Source organism: Pipistrellus kuhlii, unplaced genomic scaffold, assembly GCF_014108245.1.
Source record: "Pipistrellus kuhlii isolate mPipKuh1 unplaced genomic scaffold, mPipKuh1.p scaffold_m20_p_5, whole genome shotgun sequence".
Taxonomy (NCBI): Eukaryota; Metazoa; Chordata; class Mammalia; order Chiroptera; family Vespertilionidae; genus Pipistrellus; species Pipistrellus kuhlii.
In genome coordinates, this window is record NW_023425551.1 from 48906553 (window position 1) to 48929938 (window position 23386).

Consider the following 23386-nt stretch of genomic DNA (forward strand, 5'->3'; position numbering starts at 1 on the left):
ACCACCAGAGGTTCACCCGGTTGACAGTGACTGGTGCCATGCCTTGATCTGGCACCCCTGCTCACCTGCTCCACCATCCTGTTGTGGCTGATGCCTGCTGGTGGTCAGTAAACATCATAGTGATCAGTTGTTCTACCATTTGATCTATTTGTATATTAGGGTTTTATATAGAGAGACTAGAGACTAGAGAGTTTGTTTGAAATAAAACAAAATTTTAAAATAATACAAAATTCGTGCATGGGGGCAGGGGCCAGCCCAACCTGTACCTTCTCCAATCCGGGACCCCTCAAGGATGTCCAACTGCCAGTTTGGCCTAGTCCTGGGGATCAGACCTAAACTGGCAGTCAGAAATCCCTCTCACAATCCTGAACAGCTAGCTTCTAACCACACACCTGCCTGCCTGCCTGATCACCCTTCACTGCCCCCATCAGCCTGGTTGCCCCTAACTGCATCCCCTAGTGCTGGCCTGATCACCCCTAATTACCTCTGCCTGCTGGCCTGATCACACCCAACTTTTCCCATCCTCCCCCTCTCCCCCCACCCCCCGCTGGCCTGGTTGCCCCTAACTGCCCTCTCTGATGGCTTGGTCGCCCCTAACTGCTACCCCTCTCCCCCCACCAGCCTGGTTGCTCCTAACTGCCCCCTCTGACAACCTGGTCACCCTTCACTGCTTCCTCTGCTGGCTTGGTCACCCCACGCAGCCTGTTCAGTCGCCTTTCTAGTTGTTTCAGTTGTGAGGGCCCCTGGCTTTTTAAATATGTGGGTTATAGTAACCTTTTATTATTCCTAATATGTCTTCTATTATTCCCAATATAATGCTTAGCACATTGTCTGTGACCTATAATGATCGCCAGGTGATTATATAATGTTTATATATTAGAAAAATGTTTAAACTGTTCCTGATCTCAAGTACAAACATATTTATAAGGCAAGGAGGCAATGCCTTCCCCTTCTAGTCATGGGCCATATCCACTTTGGCAAGTTCAAGGCCTTTGATAAGCTTCTGTGGTCAGGAATCCAAAGCAAATACAACTGAGAGTGAGGTGGCGCAGTGGCTGTTAAGATGTGAATTTGCACCTTATCCCCTTCCATCTGTGCCTATGCACAAAGTATATCACAAAGTATACTAGAAAATCTAAAATCTATTTTATACAATTAAGCAATGTTTTATTACTTTTAAACAAAGATAAATATATTTTCTCCCTCAAAACAAGTTTTAAATATCAAAACCTATGCTTATAAAAATTTAAAACTTTCAGCTATCTAAATATTTCAAATAAAATCCATTAAAAACTTCTCAAATGTTCTTTATATTCCAGATATGTTAACCTAGAATCCTTCAGAGATATTTCAGTCTCTCTCTCTCTCTCTTCATTGGATGACTTTTTCTTGCTCCTGGCCTTGTCTTTGCTTTCTTATATTGTGGTTGATTACTGTATTGAACCTCAGATCCTCCATTTGGAGTCTTTGAACCTGCTTTTCCTTTCCTAGCTTTTTGTTTGGCCTTTTCTTCCCTTGATCTTTGGTTCTATTTGCTCCCTCATGCTGTCTTTGTTCGGCAAGAGATTTATTCAGCACTCATGTGATTATAGGATCTCCTACACCAACCAGAAACATGTTTTTAAACTTGTTAAACAACATTGCAGACTTTTCCATGATAATCTAACTCACTTTGAATCTCTGTATTTTTTTTCAGTGTGGTAATCATGTGTGTGTTTCTGAGCTTGTTGCACTGTGACTTAAAGTGAAGCAAGTTCATCATGGCCTCAGTACATCTGTTCATATCAAGATTATCAATTTTGAGTGAATTTTTTTTATTTCAGCATGTCTCCTTTGAAGTCAAGAACTAATTGATGTTTCACACTTCTCCATTTTCTTAACTTCTGGCTTCTTTCCTTCATCTTTATTCCACTGCCCAGTTTCCATTTGTTTCCTCTTGCTTTTGTTTTCTATCTGCTGTTTCTCATGTTGGCCTTTGGGTATATTCCTTCTCTGAGAAGTCTGAAAGTTTATTCCCCCTTTCCTCTTCACCTTGATCATCTCCTTCTTCAGAATCAGAGGTTGATGTAAACTTTTAAATAATTTTTTTTCCTTTTTGATTCAATTTCTTTCTTCACCTCCCTTCTGTCTGACTCTTGGCTTATTTTCTTCCTTCTGGCCCTCTTCATCCTTTTTAAAGCTGTTTTATAGGTTGTTTTCCTCTTGCCCCTTTTCTTATTTTTGTTATTGTTGTTAGTCCTCAGCTAAGAATATTTTTTCCATTGATGTTTAGAGAGAGTGGAAGGGAGGGGATAAGACAGAGAGAGAAACATCGATGTGAGAGTGAAACATTAATTAGTTGCCTCCTGCACATGCCCTGACTGGGGCTGGGGATCAAGCCTGCAACTGAGATATGTGCCCTTGACCAGAATCAAACCCGAGACTCTTCAGTCTGCAGGCTGGTGCACTAACCACTGAATCAAACCAGCCAGGACACTTTTGTTTTCTTTATTATATGTCACTCTGTGAAGGGCAGGTCTGTTTTTTGTTTGTTTGTTTGTTTTTTGTTTTGTTTTTTTTTTTTTGTCATTTTGGGAATACCTCTTGGTTTTGGAATCTTGATTTTTGTAGCTGCAGGTAGTCCTCTTTTAGGACTCACTTTTAGATTAACAGATGCTGTTGCTGTTCTCACTTCTTCTCTAATGTCTTGGTTTCTACTTGCTTTGCTGCCTTCCTCTAAAAGCTGTCTTAAATTACTATGTTTTTCTTGAGTGCCAGATCCATAAAACCAAATATCTGCTGCACATCACCAGATTTCCCATTTAGATTAGAGCTAGCTATTATTAAGCACTTGCAATGAGTATTTGTCAGGCACTGTTCTAAAGTGCTTTAGAAAGATCTCATTTAATCCTTATTTTAACACTCACTATAACCCTATGGGGTATTTTATTATCCTAACTTTAAAAAGAGAAAACTGGGACACAGAAAATTTAAGTAGTTTTCCCAGGTTTTAAAGGTGTTAAGTGTTAGAGCTGGAATTTGTCTGACTTCAGAGCCGATCACTAATAGCAGTATGCTATTGCCTCACTTGTCTAAACTCTCAGGCTACTTAGAGCCTGTGCCATGCCCAAGCAGCAGTGTCCAAGATTCCTGATAATTAAAAACCTTTACAGATCCCCTATTACCTGCTGGGTGCTCAGTGTCAGTTCTTTGCAACCATTACCAGGAGCAGTTTGGTGATCTTATTCAAGTTATCAAATGCTTCCCAAATCTCATGCCATTTTAAAGTTAGATCCTATATCAAGAGAAAGATCTGGGTCGGATATGAATTACTGTTGCCTACTAAAAGCCTCATGGTTATTGATAAATTCTGTTCACAGAATACTGTGGCTGTGATGTTGCCATGGTCACTTTCACAATGTTGCTACTGGGCCCTGAGGCAAAGTAAAAAAGCTGGAACTGAAAGCATTCCTTTTAGCATTTATAGAGTTTGACCTTCCAGGCTGTTTTCTCCGTCTGGAATCCCTGGATTCATAGCAATCCAACATTCCCCTTCTGATTCTTCCCTTATAGCTATCACTTAAAATGTTGACAATAAGAATTATAGCTATAATATCTTAATCATCTATGAGGAGCCAAGTAGTATACTGTCCATTTAATCCTTTCCACAATTCTGTAAGAAAGTATTATCACTGCCATTTTATACATGAGAAACCGAGGCTTAGAGAGGCAAACTAATTTGCTCAAGCTCTAATTTGCTTCTTCAGGTCACCTTGAGCAGGGCTGACGAAAGCAGCTGAAGAGAACCAGGGTCTTCATGGTTTAGGAAGTGGCCAACTCAAATTCCTTTTACATTCCCCAAGGAAGCAGATTTTGTCATTCCTGCCTCTGATATTGCCTCACACTTGGGTACAATGAACTTTAATAATAATACTGATATTATTTCATCACATATGTATAACTCTTTATACGTTACTAATTATTTCTGCATAAAAGAGCTCTCTCCATAAATGTGGAAGTGTAAATTATCTCCCCATTATCCTCTAATTTCTGTATTGAGCTAACTTGTCTGGAAAGAGCTGGATTTTCTGTGAAGCTCAGAAGTTTAAATGTTCAGGGACTCTCATTTACTTAGGCATAGGCTTTTATAAAATTTAAAAAAACATTTTAGCCCTAGCTGGTTTGGCTCAGCATTGGCCTGCAGGCTGTAGGGTCCCGGATTCAATTCCAGTCAAGGGCACAGGCATGGGTTGCAGGCTTGATCCCCAGTAGTTGGTGTGCAGGAGGTGGCTGATCAATAATACTCTTATCATTGATGTGTCTATCTCTCTCTCCCTCTCCATTCTTCTCTGAAATAAAAAAAAAAATGTATTTTTTTAAAAATAAAAAAATAAAAAAACATTTTAGTCACCATCAGTTAAGACTGTTATATCTTCCCATATTCCTCTCTATATCTCTTCATGTTGGGTGGTGTCAGATTGGCTGTGGACATTGGGGTATTTGGCTAGTAGGAAATTGAATAGGGGATCCTTTTAGTTTGGGTTTAGTGAAATGTACTTACATGGCTTGCATTTACTTCTAGGTATAGCTAAACTATTGCTGCCTGCCCTCATGAAGAAATACTTTCAGAAATACCCCCACTGTCTACTCACTTGGGCACATGGCATGAAGACACAGGGTTAGAGTCTGCAATGAATAAAGCCTGTTCTACAATGCCAGAAGTATGCGGATGACAGAGGAGAAAAAAACATTTGAAATGTTCAGAGCCAGAAACTTATTTGTGGGAAGTTCTTCAAACCATCCTACATATAAAACTGTAAGCAAAGATTTTGATTCTCATTGATGCCATCTTAACTCAGAAATTCTCTTCTATTAGGAAATGCAGGAGGAAACAATCAGAATATGCAACAAAAACAACAACAACAAAAACAGGAAGAAAGTTAAGTACAAGGTATGCCAGGAAGGAATTAAAAACATGAATATTATAATGGTATTTGTCAGTTTATTAAATATATACTTCATAGTGATTTATTAACTTATTCTAATTATATATTCACTTATATCTATTATTTTGCATTCTTTCTATTAAATATGACCCCTATAATTGCAAGCTTCAGATCCCACAGATCCTATAATTGCCTCAGCCACCACAGCATTTAAAAATGCACTAATTAATCATACCTTCAGTGAATGGTTGATGACAGGAGATGTGGGCTTGCAGTGGAGTAGTTTTGGAACTGAGCTGGGATATAGGCTCTCTGGCTGTGGAGTGAGAGATCAGGTCCTACATATTGCCTGGCTCCATGCCAGACTCAGATGATCCACTTTTTTCTCAGTAAGGTCACTCTAATTATCAGGCAGCTGTCACATCACTGCAGGGCAGAAAAGCCTCCCCCAACCTGTTACCACATCTCTTCTCCACCTCCTATGGAAACTAAAATATCAGAGGTAGAGACACATTTCTTTGAGTTTGAAACGCTTTCCAGTATTCAATAAATTATTATTATTTTATTGTTTGTTTTCCAAGAAATTATTAAAAGCAACATTCTTGCCGAAACCGGTTTGGCTCAGTGGATAGAGCATCTGCCTGTGGACTGAAAGGTCCCAGGTTCGATTCTGGTCAAGGCCATGTACCTTGGTTGCGGGCACATCCCCGGTAGGGGGTGTGCAAGAGGCAGCTGATCGGTGATTCTCATCGATGTCTCTAACTCTCTATCCCTCTCTCTTCTTCTCTGTAAAAAATCAATAAAATATACATTTTTTTTAAAAAGCAAACATTCTTACAAGCAATATTATTGTAAATGTGTATTATGTATACCTTAGTCCTGAGGCTTAGGAGAAGTTGATGAAGATGAGAATGATGAGCTAACAATTCTGAACATCCTCTATGTATTAGGCCATATGTTGTACCTGATATTTCGCATGGTCTCAGTCCATCCTCCAACAGAGGAGGAAAACTGATGCTTAGAGGGGTCACAACAGAGCTCTTGGCTGAATAACATTTCACAGAGATTAGGACACAAAAAGAGTTAAATGACAAATTAGGAGACAAGGGCTTTAAAAATTTCAGGCATTTCACAATCATGCCTTGGGCCAGCCTACACTTTAATGTTTTCCCTAACTCTAGTAAAATGCTGATTATTACTTCTCCTAATCACACGAAGCAAAGTAGAATATACTCTACATTATGTATGGTATAAAAATATAACCCATGGGCAATGAAAGTATGTTCACCTAGCATAAGGAACATAATTGGGATTAAAAGCCAAATGACACCAGGATTTCAACAAAAATCAATTATCAAGGGGAAAAGGGTTTTTAAGATAACTGGAACCAGACAGTTAAACATTAACTTTCAATGGTTTGAAGTGTTTAGGTTTTGCAATACTGTGGTTTGGAAGCTCTCCAGCACACAGAAAAAGCTATTTTCTTTTTAGAGGAGAGCTCTCTGCAATATTTTCTTTGCTGAAATAATGTGATCTTTAATAAGGTATTACATGACCCAAACTTATAAATGGACCCATTATTTTAGTTGACCTCATTCTTACTAGGTTTTTATATGTCGGCAATGAACTATCAACAGCTTCCTGATAATTAATCCTACTTACCCAAAGAACTGTTAGCCTGTTAGACTTATCTGTTCTAAGAGGAAGCTTTTATTGTACCAGACTTTTCCTTGTTGAATAAAACCACATTAAAGTTCTGCAGAAAGGTCCAACATTGTGAGATTGCGAATGAAGAAACAGATTGAAAATTATGATGCTAACACCCACCACCCCCACTCCCCGTGTTCAGCTCCATGCTTGCTGAAAACATCCTTGGTTCATCCAGCACAAAAATGTCTTTTATAGTAGTCAGTAGCGCAGCTAGTCAGGTCAGGAGTGGCTCTCTGGGTAGCTTTATCAAAATGTATGGACATTTAGCATATGCAGTTAGTTACTTGGGTGGTCTGTTTTGAGAAGCAATGGGTGAGGCATCTCACATCGCAACCAAAGTTGCTGATATTGGAAGTTAATTTTCTACAATTAGAGACCCATTTCTTTGAATCTAAAATCTTTAAGAGTTTACTATTAAAATACAATTATAGCCCTTGGGTGCCACCTACCCCAAAGCAAGACAAGTAACTGATGGTAGGAGGGGAAAGGTATGATTTTACAACTGATGCAATGGATTCTAGGAGGAAGAAAGATGATGAATACTAAATTTGTTTTCTTTAAATGACAGAGGGAATAGGGAATTACTGCTGGTCTCATCTAGCAATTTGTAAATGGATTGTTTGAACATATGGTCTTAATATGTTCAGAGATTGAGGGTGTGTGCATATGTGTGTGTAAAATGAAAAGGCTTATTATTGGAGTCTGCCTCTCATCAGCATGGCATAAAGTTCCTCAGGTAAGGGTGTGATTTATAATTAAAGAGTTTCTGCATTCTGATAATTGCCCAGTACATCTATCCTTTTATTTTCCAAGATAAGTTTTGAATTTCAGTGAGGAATTATTATAAACCTATTTCTCATCAGGTTTGAGACTTATCCCAAATAACAGTTATTTATTTATTTATTTATTTATTTATTTATATTATTTTATTGATTTTGTACAGAGAGGAAGGGAGAGAGATAGAGAGCTAGAAACATCGATGAGAGAGAGTCATCGATCAGCTGCCTCTTGCACATCCCCTATTGGGGATATGCCCGCAACCAAGGTACATGCCCTTGACCGGAATCGAACCCGGGTCCCTTCAGTCCCCAAGCCGACGCTCTATCCATTGAGCCAAACCGGTCTCGGCCCAAATAACAGTTTAAATTTAAGCTGCTCAAGCAGATATTAATAGAGAGATTAAGATACCCTTCCCTAAGGGAGGTCATTATATCCTACTAGAGGCCTAATACATGAAAATTCATGCACTGAAGGGTGGGGTCCCTCAGCCCGGCCTGCCCCCTCTCAGAGTATGGGAGCCCTCAGGGCTGGAGGCGACCCAGTGATCAGGGAAAGATATTGCTACATCACACCTCTGCTGCTGCCACTGCCAGAAGCACAAGTCTCCACTGGCCCTGGTTACCTAAGCCTCAGGCATCCCTGCGTGGCTGGGCAGCCACCATCTGAGGTTTGCCTGCACCTTGGATGTTGGCTGGGCAGCTGACATCTGAGGCTTGCCTGCACCTTGGGCCAGACCTGGGTGGCTGGGGTGCTGAGGAGACTGGGGACTCTGGAGGCAGGTGCGTGGAGCAGCCAGACACGCCTAGGGGTGGGCCAGGCTGTGTTGTATGCCTGCTGCCCCAGTGGGGCTGAGGGGACTGGGCACCACCATCTTGTGGCTGTGAGCACCACCATCTTTGAGGGTGTGACAGTCAATTAGCATATTCTTTCCTTATTGGTTGTGGGTGCCACCATTTGTGAGGGCGTGATGGTAAATTAGCATATTCCCTCTTTATTAGATAGGATATTAGACAAAATAAAACATAAACATGACATTTAACCCAAGGTACTATAATTTTTATTACTCATTGTGGTGATGATGCAAGTTTTTGAACAGTTAGTTGATGGTGGTGACTTTATACTTTAAAAGGCACAAACATCAAATTACATTGTGAAAAAGTTCAGCAAAGCTAGACTTGTTACCTCAAAACACCAAAGGAAATTTCCTGTCAGAAGGAATGGGGACTTAATAGACAGTGAGTTCAATATTTCCTCCCCTGAATGCAACTTTTTTTGTAAATATTCTACACTTGTTTATAAACTCCACTAGAGAATATAAATGACCTAGAAAAGGAATTCCTAGCCAAAAGTTGAGAGAAATACCTACCAGTGACCATCAGGTTATGTTCTAATTTTTTTATGTAGTCTTAAAAAACTAGTTGGTTATCTGTAATTTTCCTCTATCATTAATGGTATTATCTTCTTATATCTTCACTCTGCATAAGTTATTATAAATAACTAGAGGCCCGATGCATGAAGATTCGTGCAATAATGGGCCTTCCTTCCCCTGGCTGCTGGCACTGCCTTCACTCAGGCTGGAGCCGCCTTTTAGCCTTCCCACGCTGCCTAGAGGCGTGGAGCTGCTTGGGCAGTGCAGAACGCCCTGTCCCCAGCCACTCAGGGCCTGCATATGCAAATTAACTCACCATCTTTTGGGGTTAATTTGCATACTTATTCCTCATTGGCTGGTGGGTGTTGCAAAGGCATGTTCAATTTGTATCTTTCTCTTTCATTAGTATAGATTCTTAAAGAATATGCAGGATATAAATATAGAGATATAATATAATACTTGAAATAAAATATATCACTGAACTCTGTCTCATCTCCCTTCATGTTCTTTCCAAGATGATCTCTTTCATCTTCAAGTATTTAAAGATACTTTTATGTGGATGTAATCCCTCTTCTTTACGCCTCACTCACCACTTTAGTGGTTTCTATGACCACTATGCTTAGTGATAAATCCACTTCAAACTGCAATCTAGTACTTGCATATCTATATGCATATGCATAAAAACTGAAAGCAAATGTCATGAAACTATACAATGGCCTCTGATATTTTCTATTGTACATAATTTTATTTCATTAATCCTGGTCACATAACCAAAATGATTGTGTGATCCTAAAGAGTTCTGACCCACAGTTTGAAAAACAGTAGTCTAAGCCAGCATCATTACATGCCCAGATATCTGCAAAAACTTATTAACCGATTTCCTTTTTTCTGTTTTTCCCCTTTTGATTCCCTATTCTATATAGTAGCATAAAGGACTCAAAGATAAGTCAGATAATGTCATTCCTCTGCTCAAAGCTTTCTGTGGCTTCTTGCAATTACAATAAAATCCTGACAAGGCCTACATAATCTAACACCTGCCTTTTATGTAGCCTAATCTTATGCCCCCTCTCCCTTCCTCAATATGCTTTGGCCCCTTAGAACTTGTTTCAGTTCCTCCTGAGCACCAGATTCTTGCCTATCTGTATATGAGCTGTTCCCTTTTCCAGGAACACTCTTTCCCCAACTTCTTTAGCTCTTGGCTAAATTATTTTCTCTACAGAGAGGCTTTTCTTGACTATTCTAGTAGAAGTAAGACCATCCCTACTTATTTTCTAACTCACTCTATTGTTTGAACATTTATAACATTTGGAAAAATGAGGGAGAAAAACATAGCATCTAGAAAACTTTGATTAAGTAACAGGCAGGATGGAGTGGTGGGAGGAAGACTCAGAGTGAAAAATTTCAGTTTTGGGGCTGGGTCATATTTGTTTTAAGATCAAGAAATTGGATTTTAGAAGTGACTTCATTTGAGGTGGCTTGCTTTTAATTACTGCCTTTTAATTTTTGTTTGATATTGAATCTCATTCATTTTGAAAATGCTATTTCACTACAAAGAATGAAGGAAAAGAAAGGTGTAGTTACACTTAGGCCAACAATCTAAAGATAAACTATCCAGTCTCAGAATTTAGTGTTGGCAGAGAAAATCAAAGTGATGGCCCCTACAGAAAGTCTGTACTCAGGTGAAAGAGTCAGAGGCTGATAGGCCAGCTCTTGCCAGCTGAGGGTTCTGTTATATCTCTTCTTGACTCAGAACTTGTTTAGAAGTTTGTGATGTCTTAATTAGAAAAATATTTCAATCCTTATACTATCCCTTTTCTAAATTGAGAGATCTTTCCTATCATGGAGATCATGGATAACTTGCCAACTTTGTACACAGATAGTCCTGTTGAAGGGCATTGTAAGCTTCTTTGTCCTAGACACTAAAAGTCCCTATTTCTAGTCTAGTAATTCCAGATTTACAGATGTTTGTACATGATGTCAGCCCTCACTAGTAGTCAGCAGGAGGAAGGAGATGCAGAATATACCTGCGTTTGAGTTCAGGTGGGACTTGGAATCAACTAAATTTGCCTGAGTCTCAAGGTAGATGACCCAGGTAGATTCCCTGAAGCCTGAGATTGAGAGCATCATTTGAATGATCAGGGGGTCTGATGCTTAGGAGGAGTACAACCTGGTTCCTGGCCCCTCCCTCTTGCCATTGCGGTCTTCTACTCTTAAGCATTAGGGTCCACTCCAGCTCCTGAAGAAGAGTTAGCTTACAAAGTGCCAGGCTTGCTCTAAAATATATTTACTTTTGTATTTTCTCATTTAATATTGCCCAGTATGCTCTCCCAGCTTGGTCCTTTATCACAATATTATATTTATTTCTTCTCAGCTCAACCTAGGGAACCAGTACTGTGGTATGTTGTTCCCCATCTTTCCTACCCCCTATAATTTCTCAGTAAAGATTTGTGTTAACTATTTACCATCACCCTTCCCCTCCCCCCCCCACTAAGGCTTAACCTGGAAGAGTGGCTACTATGGACATATCTAATAAAGTGCTTTTAAAGGGTCTAATTGTTCTAAATTCTCATAGGAAGGCTCCATGTCAAAACTAATATATATTATATCAATCCATCCCTAGGATTCCTGCATCCAACCTTCAAACTCATGACTTAGTTATTTCATTTTAGAATAATACACTCAGCTTTTTTCATGTCAGTCACTGACTTTGTTCAAGCAATGAATAATAGAGAAGATGTGGCATTAACTAAGGTGGCCTTGCCATAAGGTTAAAGAAACATGAATAGCTAATCTCTAACGTTTATGAACCTTTGAAACAAATCCAGTTTCTTCCTAGGGCCAAGTTGACTTGAATTACAATTTATTAAAAACAAAATGAACCTTGAATAGCTGCAGCAATCCTGAGGGGAAAAAAACAAAGTAGGAGGGATCTCAACAGCAGATATCAAGCTGTATTACAAAACCACTGTTCTCAAAACTGTCTGGTATTGGCAAAAGAACAGACATATAGACCAACAGAATAGAATACCCAGAAATTGACCCAAACCACTATACTCAATTAATATTTGACAAAAGAGGCAAGAGCATACAATGGAATCAAGAATAAATGGTGCTGGGAAAATTGGACAGATAAATGCAAAAAGATGAAACTAGACCACCAACTTACACCATACACAAAAATAAACACAAAATGGATAAAGGAGTTAAACATAAGATGGGAAACCATAAAAATCTTAGAGGAATCTACAAGCAGCAAAATCTCAGACATATGCTGAAGCAGTATCTTCACTAACACAGCTCCTAGGGCAATGGAAACTAAAGAGAAAATAACAAACGGGACAACCTCAAAATAAAAAGCTTCTGTACAGCAAAAGAAACCATCAACAAAACAACAAGAAAGCCCACTGCACAGAAGAACATATTTGCCAATGATATCACCAATAAGGGTTTAATCTCTAACATTTACAGGGAACTCATACAACTTAACAAAAGGAAGTTAAACAACCCCCCCCCCCCCAAAAAAAATAGGACTTTTCAAAAGAGGAGATAAAGAAGGCCAAGAAACATATGAAAATATGCTTAGAATCACTAGTCATCTGAGAGATGCAAATCAAAACAACCATGAGGTAGCATCTCACAATGGTTATCATCAACAAGTCAACAAACAACACATGCCAGTGAGGATGTGGAGAAAAAGGAACCCTGATGCACTGCTGGTGGGAATGCAGACTGGTGCAGCCACTGTGGAAAATAATATGGAGTTTCCTCAAAAAATTAAAAATGTAACTCCCATTTGACCCAGTGATCCCACTTCTAGGAATATATCCCATGAAACTAGAAACAACAATCAAAATGTATATATGGCCGAAGCCGGTTTGGCTCAGTGGTAGGCGTTGGTCTGCGGACTGAGGGGTCCCAGGTTCGATTCCGGTCAAGGGCATGTACATTGGTTGTGGGCACATCCCCGGTAGGGGGTGTGCAAGAGGCAGCTGGCGATGTTTCTCTCTCATCGACGTTTCTAGCTCTCTATCTCTCTCCCTTCCTCTCTGTTAAAAATCAATAAAATATATTTTAAAAAAATGTATATATGCACCCCTATGTTCATAGCAACACAATTTACCATAGCTAAGATTTGGAAACAGCCTAAGTTCCTGTCACCAGATGAGTGGATTAAGAAACTGTGGTACATCTACACAATGGAATACTATGCTGCTATAAAAAAGGAAGGAACTCCTACCATTTGCAACAGAATGGATGGACCTGGAAAGCATTATGCTAAGCAAAATAAGTCAGTCAGAGAAAGATAAATATCACATGATCTCACTCATTTGTGGAGTATGATGAACAACATAAACAGATGCAGAGATAGAAAAGCATCAATCAGACTGTCAAACCTCTCAGGAAAGGTAGGGGGAAGGTACAGGTAAGAGGGAGAGATCAACCAAAGGACTTGTATGCAGGCATATAAGTATAACCAATGCATATAAGCAAACACCAGGGGGGTGAGGGCATGAGCTGGGGTTGGGGTGGGGTGGAAAGGAGGGATAAGGACACAATGAAGAAAAATAAAAGAATACAAGAAGCATTTTAATATAATCTTAATTAAAATTGATGATAAAAAATAAAGAGAAATGGGAATGGGAAACATTTACAATTAGGAAAATGTCAAAATTATGTATCCTAATCTGTTTTCCATAGTCAAGTTGAAACAATAAATTTATTACCTTAAAAAAAAACAAACAAAAAAAAAACCCAGGTCATTAAAAAAAAAAAAAAAAATGAACTGGCTATTTTGGGACTAGGGTTTGAGCTATTACCTAAGTCCTGATTTAAAATAGTTGGTGAGGGCCTCCTTCCTTCCTTCCTTCCTTCCTTCCTTCCTTCCTTCCTTCCTTCCTTCCTCTTTCCTTCCTTCTTTCCTTCCTTCCTTCCATCTTTCTTTCTTTCCTTCATTTCTGTAATATCTTATTCTGGAAAAATGTAACAAAGAAGAAATATAACAAATCACTGGGAGTTCACCAGCATTTGTGGAATTGTAAGGATGATCCATGGACAATGAGAACAATAACAATAAAACAGATTTCAACTGGCAAGAAACAGCATGTCATTGCCTGCAAGGGATGGCCAGGTCAGAAATTTGATTATTTCATGTTTTTGGATAATGTAATATAACACAGATTCTGTACCAACTTATGCTATAATGATATCATATTTAATATTTTCTACTTAATTGTAATCAAAGTTCAATTTCTTAGTACAATCAAATATAATAAAATATATTTAAGGCATTTATTAGCCAAACTGATTAAAGAAAACTAAGTGCCATCATCCCCAAATGAAAGAACCATATGGATAGATAAGACATTACAGCAAGAAAATTAAAGCTGAGGACCAATGTGTTTAAAAGACTACAATGCTTTTCAGGGATTCACCATGCTGTCTACCGGTTTTGGGAAAATAACTTCTATTTTAATTTTATAAAACCAATATTTATGGTCAGTGCTTCCAAGTAGGTATGCAAAAGCCTTTTAATTTTAAGTGGAAGGATATAGTGTTATCTCTGTGACTTTGTGAATGTTGAATCAAATTCCCTATTATTTCATTTCTGTTATAACCTAATGTAAGAAATGTTACTTTCTAAGAGCAATAAACTGAAGATGGAATCATAATTTTGTATGGTTAATGGATGACAACCATACAGCTTAGATATTTAAAGAACTAAACAGATTTAAAATATGCAGTCCCTTTGTCCTCATAACCATATTAGTATTTTTAAATCACATACTTTGATTTTTTTTAGATATATAGTCATAATACTTAAATATTCTAAGAATGTAAGAAGAAAAGTTTTAGTCAAAATGCTATCACTATAGAATTTGAATAATAATATCCTAATAAAAGTAAATGGTATATTTTTATCCATGCATAAAATCACAATTTGAAATCTAAAACTGATTATTCTTCATAAATTACTTGATTAGAAAAATGGAATAGTGATGGAAGCTTCTAAAGTATTTCAAGAAACATTGAAAAATAATATGAAGAAAAGTTAAATCTGAAATAAAATCCCATTAATCACATATAAGTGGGGCTTCAGAAAAATGAGTCACTGAATGTCATAAAATTGGAAACTGCTTTATAACAGCATTGAGTATATTTCTTAAAACTTGAAAATTGACCATATTCCAACTGAAAATGTTATCTTCCTAAATAGGTAAGTCTTACTACAGATAAACAGATCATATTAAGGCTATTTAATCTAGATTTTTTGCCAGGTGATTTTTAAGTAACTATTGTGATCAGACCTAAAGGATTTACAAAAGCTAGCTTAATAGATAGAACTAGATTGATTTAATAGCCACTTATCTGTGTTAATAAATAAAAATGAGGCCCTGGACAAGTAATTCAGTTAGTTAGAATGTCATCCCAATATGCCAAGGTTGTGGGTTCAATCCCTGATTAGGTCAAGATAAACACAAGAAACAACCAATGAATGCATAAAAAAGTAGAATGGCAAATCAATATTTCTCTCTCTCTCTTTTTCTCTTTCTTCCCTTTTTCTCTCTAAAATCAATCAATAAAAAAAAATTTTAAAAATATAAATAGAAAATGAAAAAGGATGTGTGAATGAACAATTATCTAGACAAAAAATTAGGGGAGATATAAGCACATGTGCACACACATAGTCTCACCTCCCACTGAGACTGCAATTAATGCCCCCGAATCTTCTGCCAATCACAGATATGGGTGTAGTAACACCCATACCAACCCATAACATTAGAATTTGAGGGGAGCTGAAGGCTTGAGCTACCCACTTTTTAAATCATTTTTATTTACTTATTATTTTTTTTAATCTATTGGGGTGACATTGGTTAACATGATCATATAGATTTCAGGTATGTGCTTCCCTGTTTTAAGATCTGCTTATTGCACGATGTGCCCACCACCCTACCCACTTCTTAGTGCGAAATAAAGCACCATTTGTAAAGCCTCTGGCTAATTTGATCAATTCAGGCACTTAAAATCGATAATGCAAGTTCCAGAGAAAATGTTTTTATCAAATTGGTCTTTAATTAAATTTAGAAGATAACTGGAATTTCCATTTTGCTCTATGAAAAGAAAAACTTTAACCAGATATCTGGCTATTTAATATCATGTAGATAAAACATCTAAATAATTAGCTTGTTTTTCAATTTTTTAATCAAAATGTTTGCTATCTTTAAATGTAAAATGGATTAAGAACTAGTCATGATAACTCATTTTCTGTAATTTATAAAGAAAGTGTGACTCAAAATAATGACCTATTCAATACACAAAGGGTAATTACTTTCATGCCAGATATATTTTAAAGTCATCTCTTCATTTGGTCTAGAGTTATATAAAATAGAACACATTGCAATGTACTACATAAATATAATATTCAGTTATAATAAAATGTAAAGTAAATATAATGAATATCCTTAACTTTATCTTGTTATGATTATTGATTTTGTTGAATAACGAATTAAAAAATAAATGCACTACTCTGAAATGGACTCACCTTGGAGGTATCTCCAGTGCTCAGGAGTGTTCAAGCTGCCTGTGTCACATCTGAGTACCATGGCTTCCTCAACAGCCCTGTAAAGCACATCAATTACATTCCAAGACATATTAGTTATAGAGTAGAAGACGTTAAACAAGCTACAAGTGTTTGCAAGCAGCATTTATTTTTTTTAACACCTAGAAAAGCTATATATTCCTGGTCAGTGGGAGGATGTTAACTTATCGCTCACATAGAACTCATGTTAAGTAGATGGAATGGGATGTGGCTGTCAAATTAATGTCAGTGAAAAAACAAATATTTTCAGAATTTTAATAAATCCTAAGGAGAGGTTTGAGGCAAAGAATCATAGGCTCCATTTCCTTCCTCTTTTAACATTCTAACCTGGCTTTCTGCTAAGAAATATTAAGAGGATCACTTCTTTTATGCTAAACAATTACTCACTTCATTGACTAATTACAAATTTCAAAACCTGAAGAGCAGTTCTTCTATTGCCCTTTAGAGATATCTAACTTATCTAAACTGTAGCTATTTAATCATGTGTTAGTCCAAACTCCCTTTTAATACCTAGTACCTTTGCTGGAGTTGTGGCTTATTAGAAATCAATCTTCTCAAGTTCAAATATCAAAACTTTAAAAAAATATTCTTTTATTAATTTCAGAGTAAGGAGAGGGAAACATCAATGATGAAAGAAAATAATAGATCAGCTGCCTCCTGCAACAACCCTCCTCCCCTCCCCCCGCCCCCTCCCGACTGGGGATCCAGCCCACAAACAGGGCATGTGCCCTCATCAGGAATCGAACCATAACCTCCTGGTTCATAGGTTGGTGCTCAACCACTGATTCATGCTGTTCGGGCCAAATATCAGAACTTTAGGATCTCTTTTCCCCCCTAATCCATCTCAATTAATGGTAATTAACTAGCATCTTAAAGACTTATTAGAAAGTTAAAATTTGAATCTTTTTTATCATATATTGCTAGAATAAATTCAGGTGTCTTAGTGTCTCCCCCTCCCCTCACCCCAGAGAGCCCCTACCTAATTTCCCAAATCATATTTTATTTAAGGAGCCCAGGGTTGCAAAGGGTAGGTTAGATTTCTCTTCTTAAGAGTCACTTTCACAGTTAAAAACAAAAAACAAAACTTGTCTTTTAAAAGCACTCATCATCCTAATAGCTTTAAGAAAATATCTTTGTTTAAGTATTATTTATTGTGTTCTGTTTCTCAGACTTTCTATGACAATATTTTTGGTTCTATAGTAATTTCTCCCAAATATCAAGGTAATATCAATTGTACTATTTATATTGTTATTTTTTTCTTTGGCAACAAATGATCTAAGGTAAGGGAAGTTAATAAAAAAGTCTTTTGAAACAAAGAAATGGTAGAAATGTTACTATTGAATCAGTGAGTAAATATACTTTGTGTTACTGCTACAAACTCATATAGTATTATAGTTATGCAATTTCTGAATCTTGCACATAAAACAGTGCTAGCAAAGTGGGTATATATGATTTTTAAATAGCTCGGAATGAGCTGGATATACCCATACAAGATGGTCTTTTTTCACAAGGGACATGAATAATTTTGGCCAAATTCTTTTTAGAAAAGAGAAATAATTTATTATACCCCCCCCCTTTACCCTTCTCAAAGTTTTACAAACACCATAAGTAAACAAACATTAACATTTTCTTCAGAGAAGTTAAACATTCTTCCAGTACAAACTTGCAGAAGGAAAAACTCACACTACAAATATTACTTTGGGAAAAGGAATTTACTTATTCATATTTAGTAGTTTTTGAAAATATATGTGTATTTCCAGTTTATATTTTGCCAAATTAATGTAACTTTTGAATGTCTCTTTTGTTTAAAGTAAGCAAAACAGTCTGGTCCATGGAACTTGCAACATAGATTGAAATGGCAAACATTTCACCAAGATGTCAAAACAGGAAAAACTTCTGGCATAATCAGCACTGATAGTAGGATAAGAAAATATTGGCTAGTCTTATTGATGCAAAACTTTACTAAAGGACAATCTACATCGAGTTTGATTTTAAGAGTGATGATGTAGGTCTATCTACCATATTTGTAGCTTGCCTATTGAATTTCCTAAGTTCACTGACCTGTGATAATGAATAGAATTACTTTTATGTGGTCATAAACTTCAAATAAATATTCTTAAAAATAACACCTTAGGAAATTACACTTACAAGATTCTTAATGGTAGAATAGCAATGCTTTATAAGATGTTCACATCTGAGAATTTAATCTACACAAATAATCTTGTGTATAGCTAAAGGATTCCTTCAAACTGAACTGTTTGTTACTGATCTTTTTAATCCACTCACACAGATGTAAGATGAAACAGTGGGGTCAAGAGAAAAGGATGCTAGCCGTGATTGAGAACAGCTAAGTTTAACTAACTTTTCCATAACTAGTTATAGTATTATCTTGGGAAAAGTCATCTAGCCTTTCTTCATCTCTAAAATTTTGACTGCACCTTAGAATATTTTTGAAGATAAAATGAGACAATCCTATCTAATAAAGAAGAGATATGCTAATGACTGTCACCCCCCACAAAGATGGTGGTGCCCACAGCCAATAAGGAGGGAATATGCTAATTGACTGCCATACCCTCAAAGTTGGAGGTGCCCAGTCCCCTCAGGCCCACCAGGGCAGCAGGTGGATGGCACGGCCAAGCCCACCTCCAGGATGGTCTGACTGCTCCATGTACCTGCCTCCAGAGTCCCCCAGTCCTCTGAGCTCCCCAGCTGCTCAGTGCTAGCCTGAGGCACAGGCAAACCTTGGATGGCAACTTCCCAGATACCCAGGTCCGCCTGAGGTTCAGGTAACCAGGGCCAGCCAAAGCTTGCACTGCTGGCAGTGGCAGCAGCAGACGTGTGATGGGGACATTGCCTTCCCCTGATCTCCGGCTCACTTTCCATCTCTGAGGACTCCCAGACTGTGAGAAGGGGCAGGCTGGGCTGAGGGATTCCCTCTCCAGTGCATGAATTTTCATGCACCGGGCCTCTGGTATAGAATAAAAATGATTGAAAATTTTAAAACTATAAAAGTTAACCTCTTGATTGGTAATAACCACACAAGTAATAAAAAGATAAAATACTATCTCCATACTACCCTAGAATTTGCATAACTTGGGGTGTTTCTGGCCTTCAATAAATCCTGAATAATTATTTCCCTGAAGAAACATGGGTAATTTCACAAGTATGATTTAGCTATGGAAACAAACAGGTACAATAGTCTTGGAAGATGTACCCCATGGATAAAGTGGGGTACATGTTCCAAGACTCCCAATGGATGCTTGAAACCACATATATTATAGTACTGAATCCTACATAATACCCCTCCCTCATACATACATACATACATACATACATACATACATATAATTTATGGCTTTTTGTTGGTATGTCTGAATGGCAAGCATCACTACTCTTGCAGTTTGGGGCTATTAGTAAGTATTGTAAAATAAGGGAGACTTGAACACAAGCACTGTGATTACCAAGAAGCTATACTCTGTGACAAACAGGGGGTGGTATCTACATGTGACAAACAGGTGGAGACACTGGACAAGGGATGATTTACATCCCACAGAGTGAGACCACAGGAAATTTCATCACACTACTTAGAACAGTGAACAATTTAAAACTTATTATTTGTTTATTTCTGGAATTTCCATTTAATATTTTGGACAACGGGTAACTGCAATCATAGAAAAAGAATCCAAGGATAAAGAAGGGCTACTGTAATTTAGTTTCAAAGTAAATTTTAATTTTTACATGAAGCACTTTAATTGCTTCTTAATACTAACTAGAAAGCAGGGAGATCTTTAATTTGCTTTGTAATGTAGACACCTGCATGCACATGCTTCTTCAAAAAGGATGCCTGTCTGTCCCCCAATGGCCTCAAGGATCAGTAGGGAGGTGCCCTATAAAGACAGTGAATGGAAAGAGGGTGGAGGGTGACTCGAATTCCTCACTTTGCCACTGTTCTGCCTAGGCTGTAAGGTGCTTCTGCAGGTTCATATCACTTTATGTGAAAAGGATCAAAGAGCAGAATCAATGAAAGGTGGTAAATCAATGGAGAGAGTGGGGAGGGCTGGTGTGGAAAGATCAATGGGGAGATAGGAATATGAGGAGAGATTAGCTTGAGTGCTGTGGAAGAAAGAAGTTATAGGCTTAACTGCAGTTTTCTGGGCTCTTCCCTCACTCCTTTGGGGTTTGAGTTTGTGAAAATCATTTCTTATTTGTTTCCTAAAACTATTTTTGAGAAGATAGGAAGCCGACAAAGCAAAATGGGAAAGGTAGTGACACAGATAAGTAAACTAGAGGCATTCTCCAAATCTCACTCCGTGCTTCAGTGTTAGTGGTGTTTCTTGCAAGCTCTCTGTAAGGCTGCTGAGCTTCCTAGCTTTCTACCACTATTCATGGCTTGGGAAGAAACTCCCATGAGCCCAGTTAGGTAACTGTGCATTCTGGCCCTCAATAGTTGTTTCAGGGTAAAACACCTTGGTTCTCAATGTTAAATCCAAGTTGAACTTTCATAACCTGTGAAGAAAGAAGGAAGAAGGAACATATATGCATACAAGTTCTTTGGTTGAGGGGCGGAAGGTGTGGGGAAGGGAAAATGGCAAGGGTATTTGGGGGTCAATGGGGAGAAAAGGATATATATGTAATACTTTCAACAATAAAGATTTTTTTAAAAAGAAGGAACAGAGTGCAGTCCAGTTTAGTTTTAAGTATAAAAGGAAAATGAGAAGCCTGGGAGAAGTCAGACTCAAGAATGAAAGGGAAAAGGAGAGCAACCACTTCTATAGGTTACTTCACTTTCCTCTGCCTTATTTCCCCTGTCTGAAAAGTGGGAATGTAATATGTAAAGCCCTGATACTTTAAGAAAGTTTAAAAGAAATAATGTATGTGAAATACTGAGCACAATGCCTGGCACATTATGACAAAACTAGAGGCTCAGTGCATGAATTCATGCAAGAGTTGGGTCCGGCTGACATGCCCCAATGGTTAGGCCAGCAGAGTGAGTGGGGGGTCTGTGGGAAGTTGGCCCACTAGCCCCGCCCTCGATCAGGTGGGGGGAAGGGCAATCGGAGATGTGGCTAGACAGGGGGAGGGGCCATGGGCAGTTTGGCGAGGGGCCGATCAGGGCCTGGATCAGGCCAGTTGGCTGGAACAAGAGCATGTCATAGCCACTGGTCATTCCAGTTGTTCTGGTCACTGGGCCAGAACAATGGTAACTATTATTAAGGCTAAAATGGAATTTCTTCTTATGGTGCTAAGAAGAAATTGTTACTACAACTTTTAAATCAAGATTAACTTTGAATTATAAGTGTTTTTTTCCTAAAAAAAAAAAAATGTATAAAGTTTTCTTGTAAAATTTTCAAATAGAAATTCAGAACATCATATCATAGATTTCTAACCCTTTTAAATAGGGAAAAGTAAATATTTACCAAATAAGTTCAGAAGCTAAAGCCTGAAAAAACTTGCAACTCTGTATCTAAATTTAATCTAAGAGTATCTGTGTTGAGAGAAGTCTGGGCTGTGAATGTGTTTGGAAAGCATAAACTTTCTCATTTGATAATTACAATTTCATGTAAAGATGAACATTCCTCCTCCACCCCCAGAATGTACATAAATATTATTTCAGTTTGAATACAGAGAAAAGAGTGGGGGGTAAAAACAACAACAGATGCTCCCATCCAACAATCTGCATAAAGTGGCCACTATGAATCAGGAACATATGAATCCAGTCAAAGCACCACCAAGGCACTGCTAAATGTAAAGTATCCCAGATATCCTAGTGTAAGAAGTAGCAGGGTTAGGATTATGGAGATCTGGAAGGTGAAGGTTGTGGTAAGGAGAGAACCCGGATGGGGGGTGGAGAATGCTTTGTTAAAGACGTGTCGGACACAAAACCCTGGCAGCTTAGGAGAAGGGGTCTTGACCCACCACTGCTGGGACTTATCTTTTCCCCAGCAAAGGGTCTGGTGCATAGCAGACCCTCCATGTCTGGTCTCATATTCTACATCTGCCTCTCAGCATGCCATTCATTCTTGATAGAGGCCTTAAGAGCAACTGGTCAGAGAATAGCCTCTGCTTGGGAAAGGGTCCCAACCTAGAGAACCAAGCTGCAGTGGCTGTTTTCAGTGCAGTACAAAGTATGGCTGGCAGGTACCTCAAGGATATCTTACTAAAATATAGTTTCTTTTAGGCACATAGAACAAAACCATGGGCACGAATGAAGCACAGAGGCTCACCAGTTCGAAGATACTTTTCTTTGAGAAAGGGTTAAAATACAGTACAAAATAATGGCAGTGGGGCTAACCCCTTGAATTCTATTTTTTTTCCCAATGTACCTAATTCATGAGTCACCTCTTAGGAGAAAAAAAAAAGTGTTTTTTTAAACATATTTTATATGTCAAAGAGGAATGGAGAGGGAGCAATGGAAACATCAACCATGAGAGAGGCTGCTTCCTGCACACTCCCCACTGGGGATGAGCCTGCAAACCCCGCATGTGCCCTGCCCCAGAATCGAACTGTGACCTCCTAGTTCATAGGTTGTTGCTCAACCATTGAGCCACTGTGGCCGGGCAGGACAAAACAAAAAACAAAAAACAAACAAACAAACAAAAAAAAAACAGGCCTTTTCTTTTTCTTTAAATCTTTTTCCTATTTGTGCTATACTTGCCTTACAACTGGAAGATACTGGCAAGCTACAAGCATCACATTCCTAAAAATAATGGCTAAATAGCAGTCCCAGCCAAATGAGCTGGGGTTAAGGCCTGACCCCACATTAGCCATGAAATTTGGGCAAATCTCTTTACTTCTAGGTTCCTCTTTTTCCAAATCCCAATGACATTGAATATCTTCTTCTTGAAGAGTATATGTGGTTTTATGTGTAAAGAGTTAAGTAGAGTATGGCTCAGGGGTGATCAATAAGGTCCTGAAACCTATAAAAACCTTATTGAAATGCACTACCAATCTCATTTCTTACCGTGGTGGTTTATACATCCTTCCTCAAGCATTTTCTTCTATACT

At 38.1% G+C, this 23386-nt stretch overlaps 1 pseudogene; it reads right to left on the bottom strand.

The window, feature by feature from the left end:
• Window positions 1–1271: 1271 nt before the first annotated feature.
• Window positions 1272–16385, bottom strand: LOC118705980 (annotated as a pseudogene).
• Between the last annotated feature and the right edge of the window lie 7001 nt (window positions 16386–23386).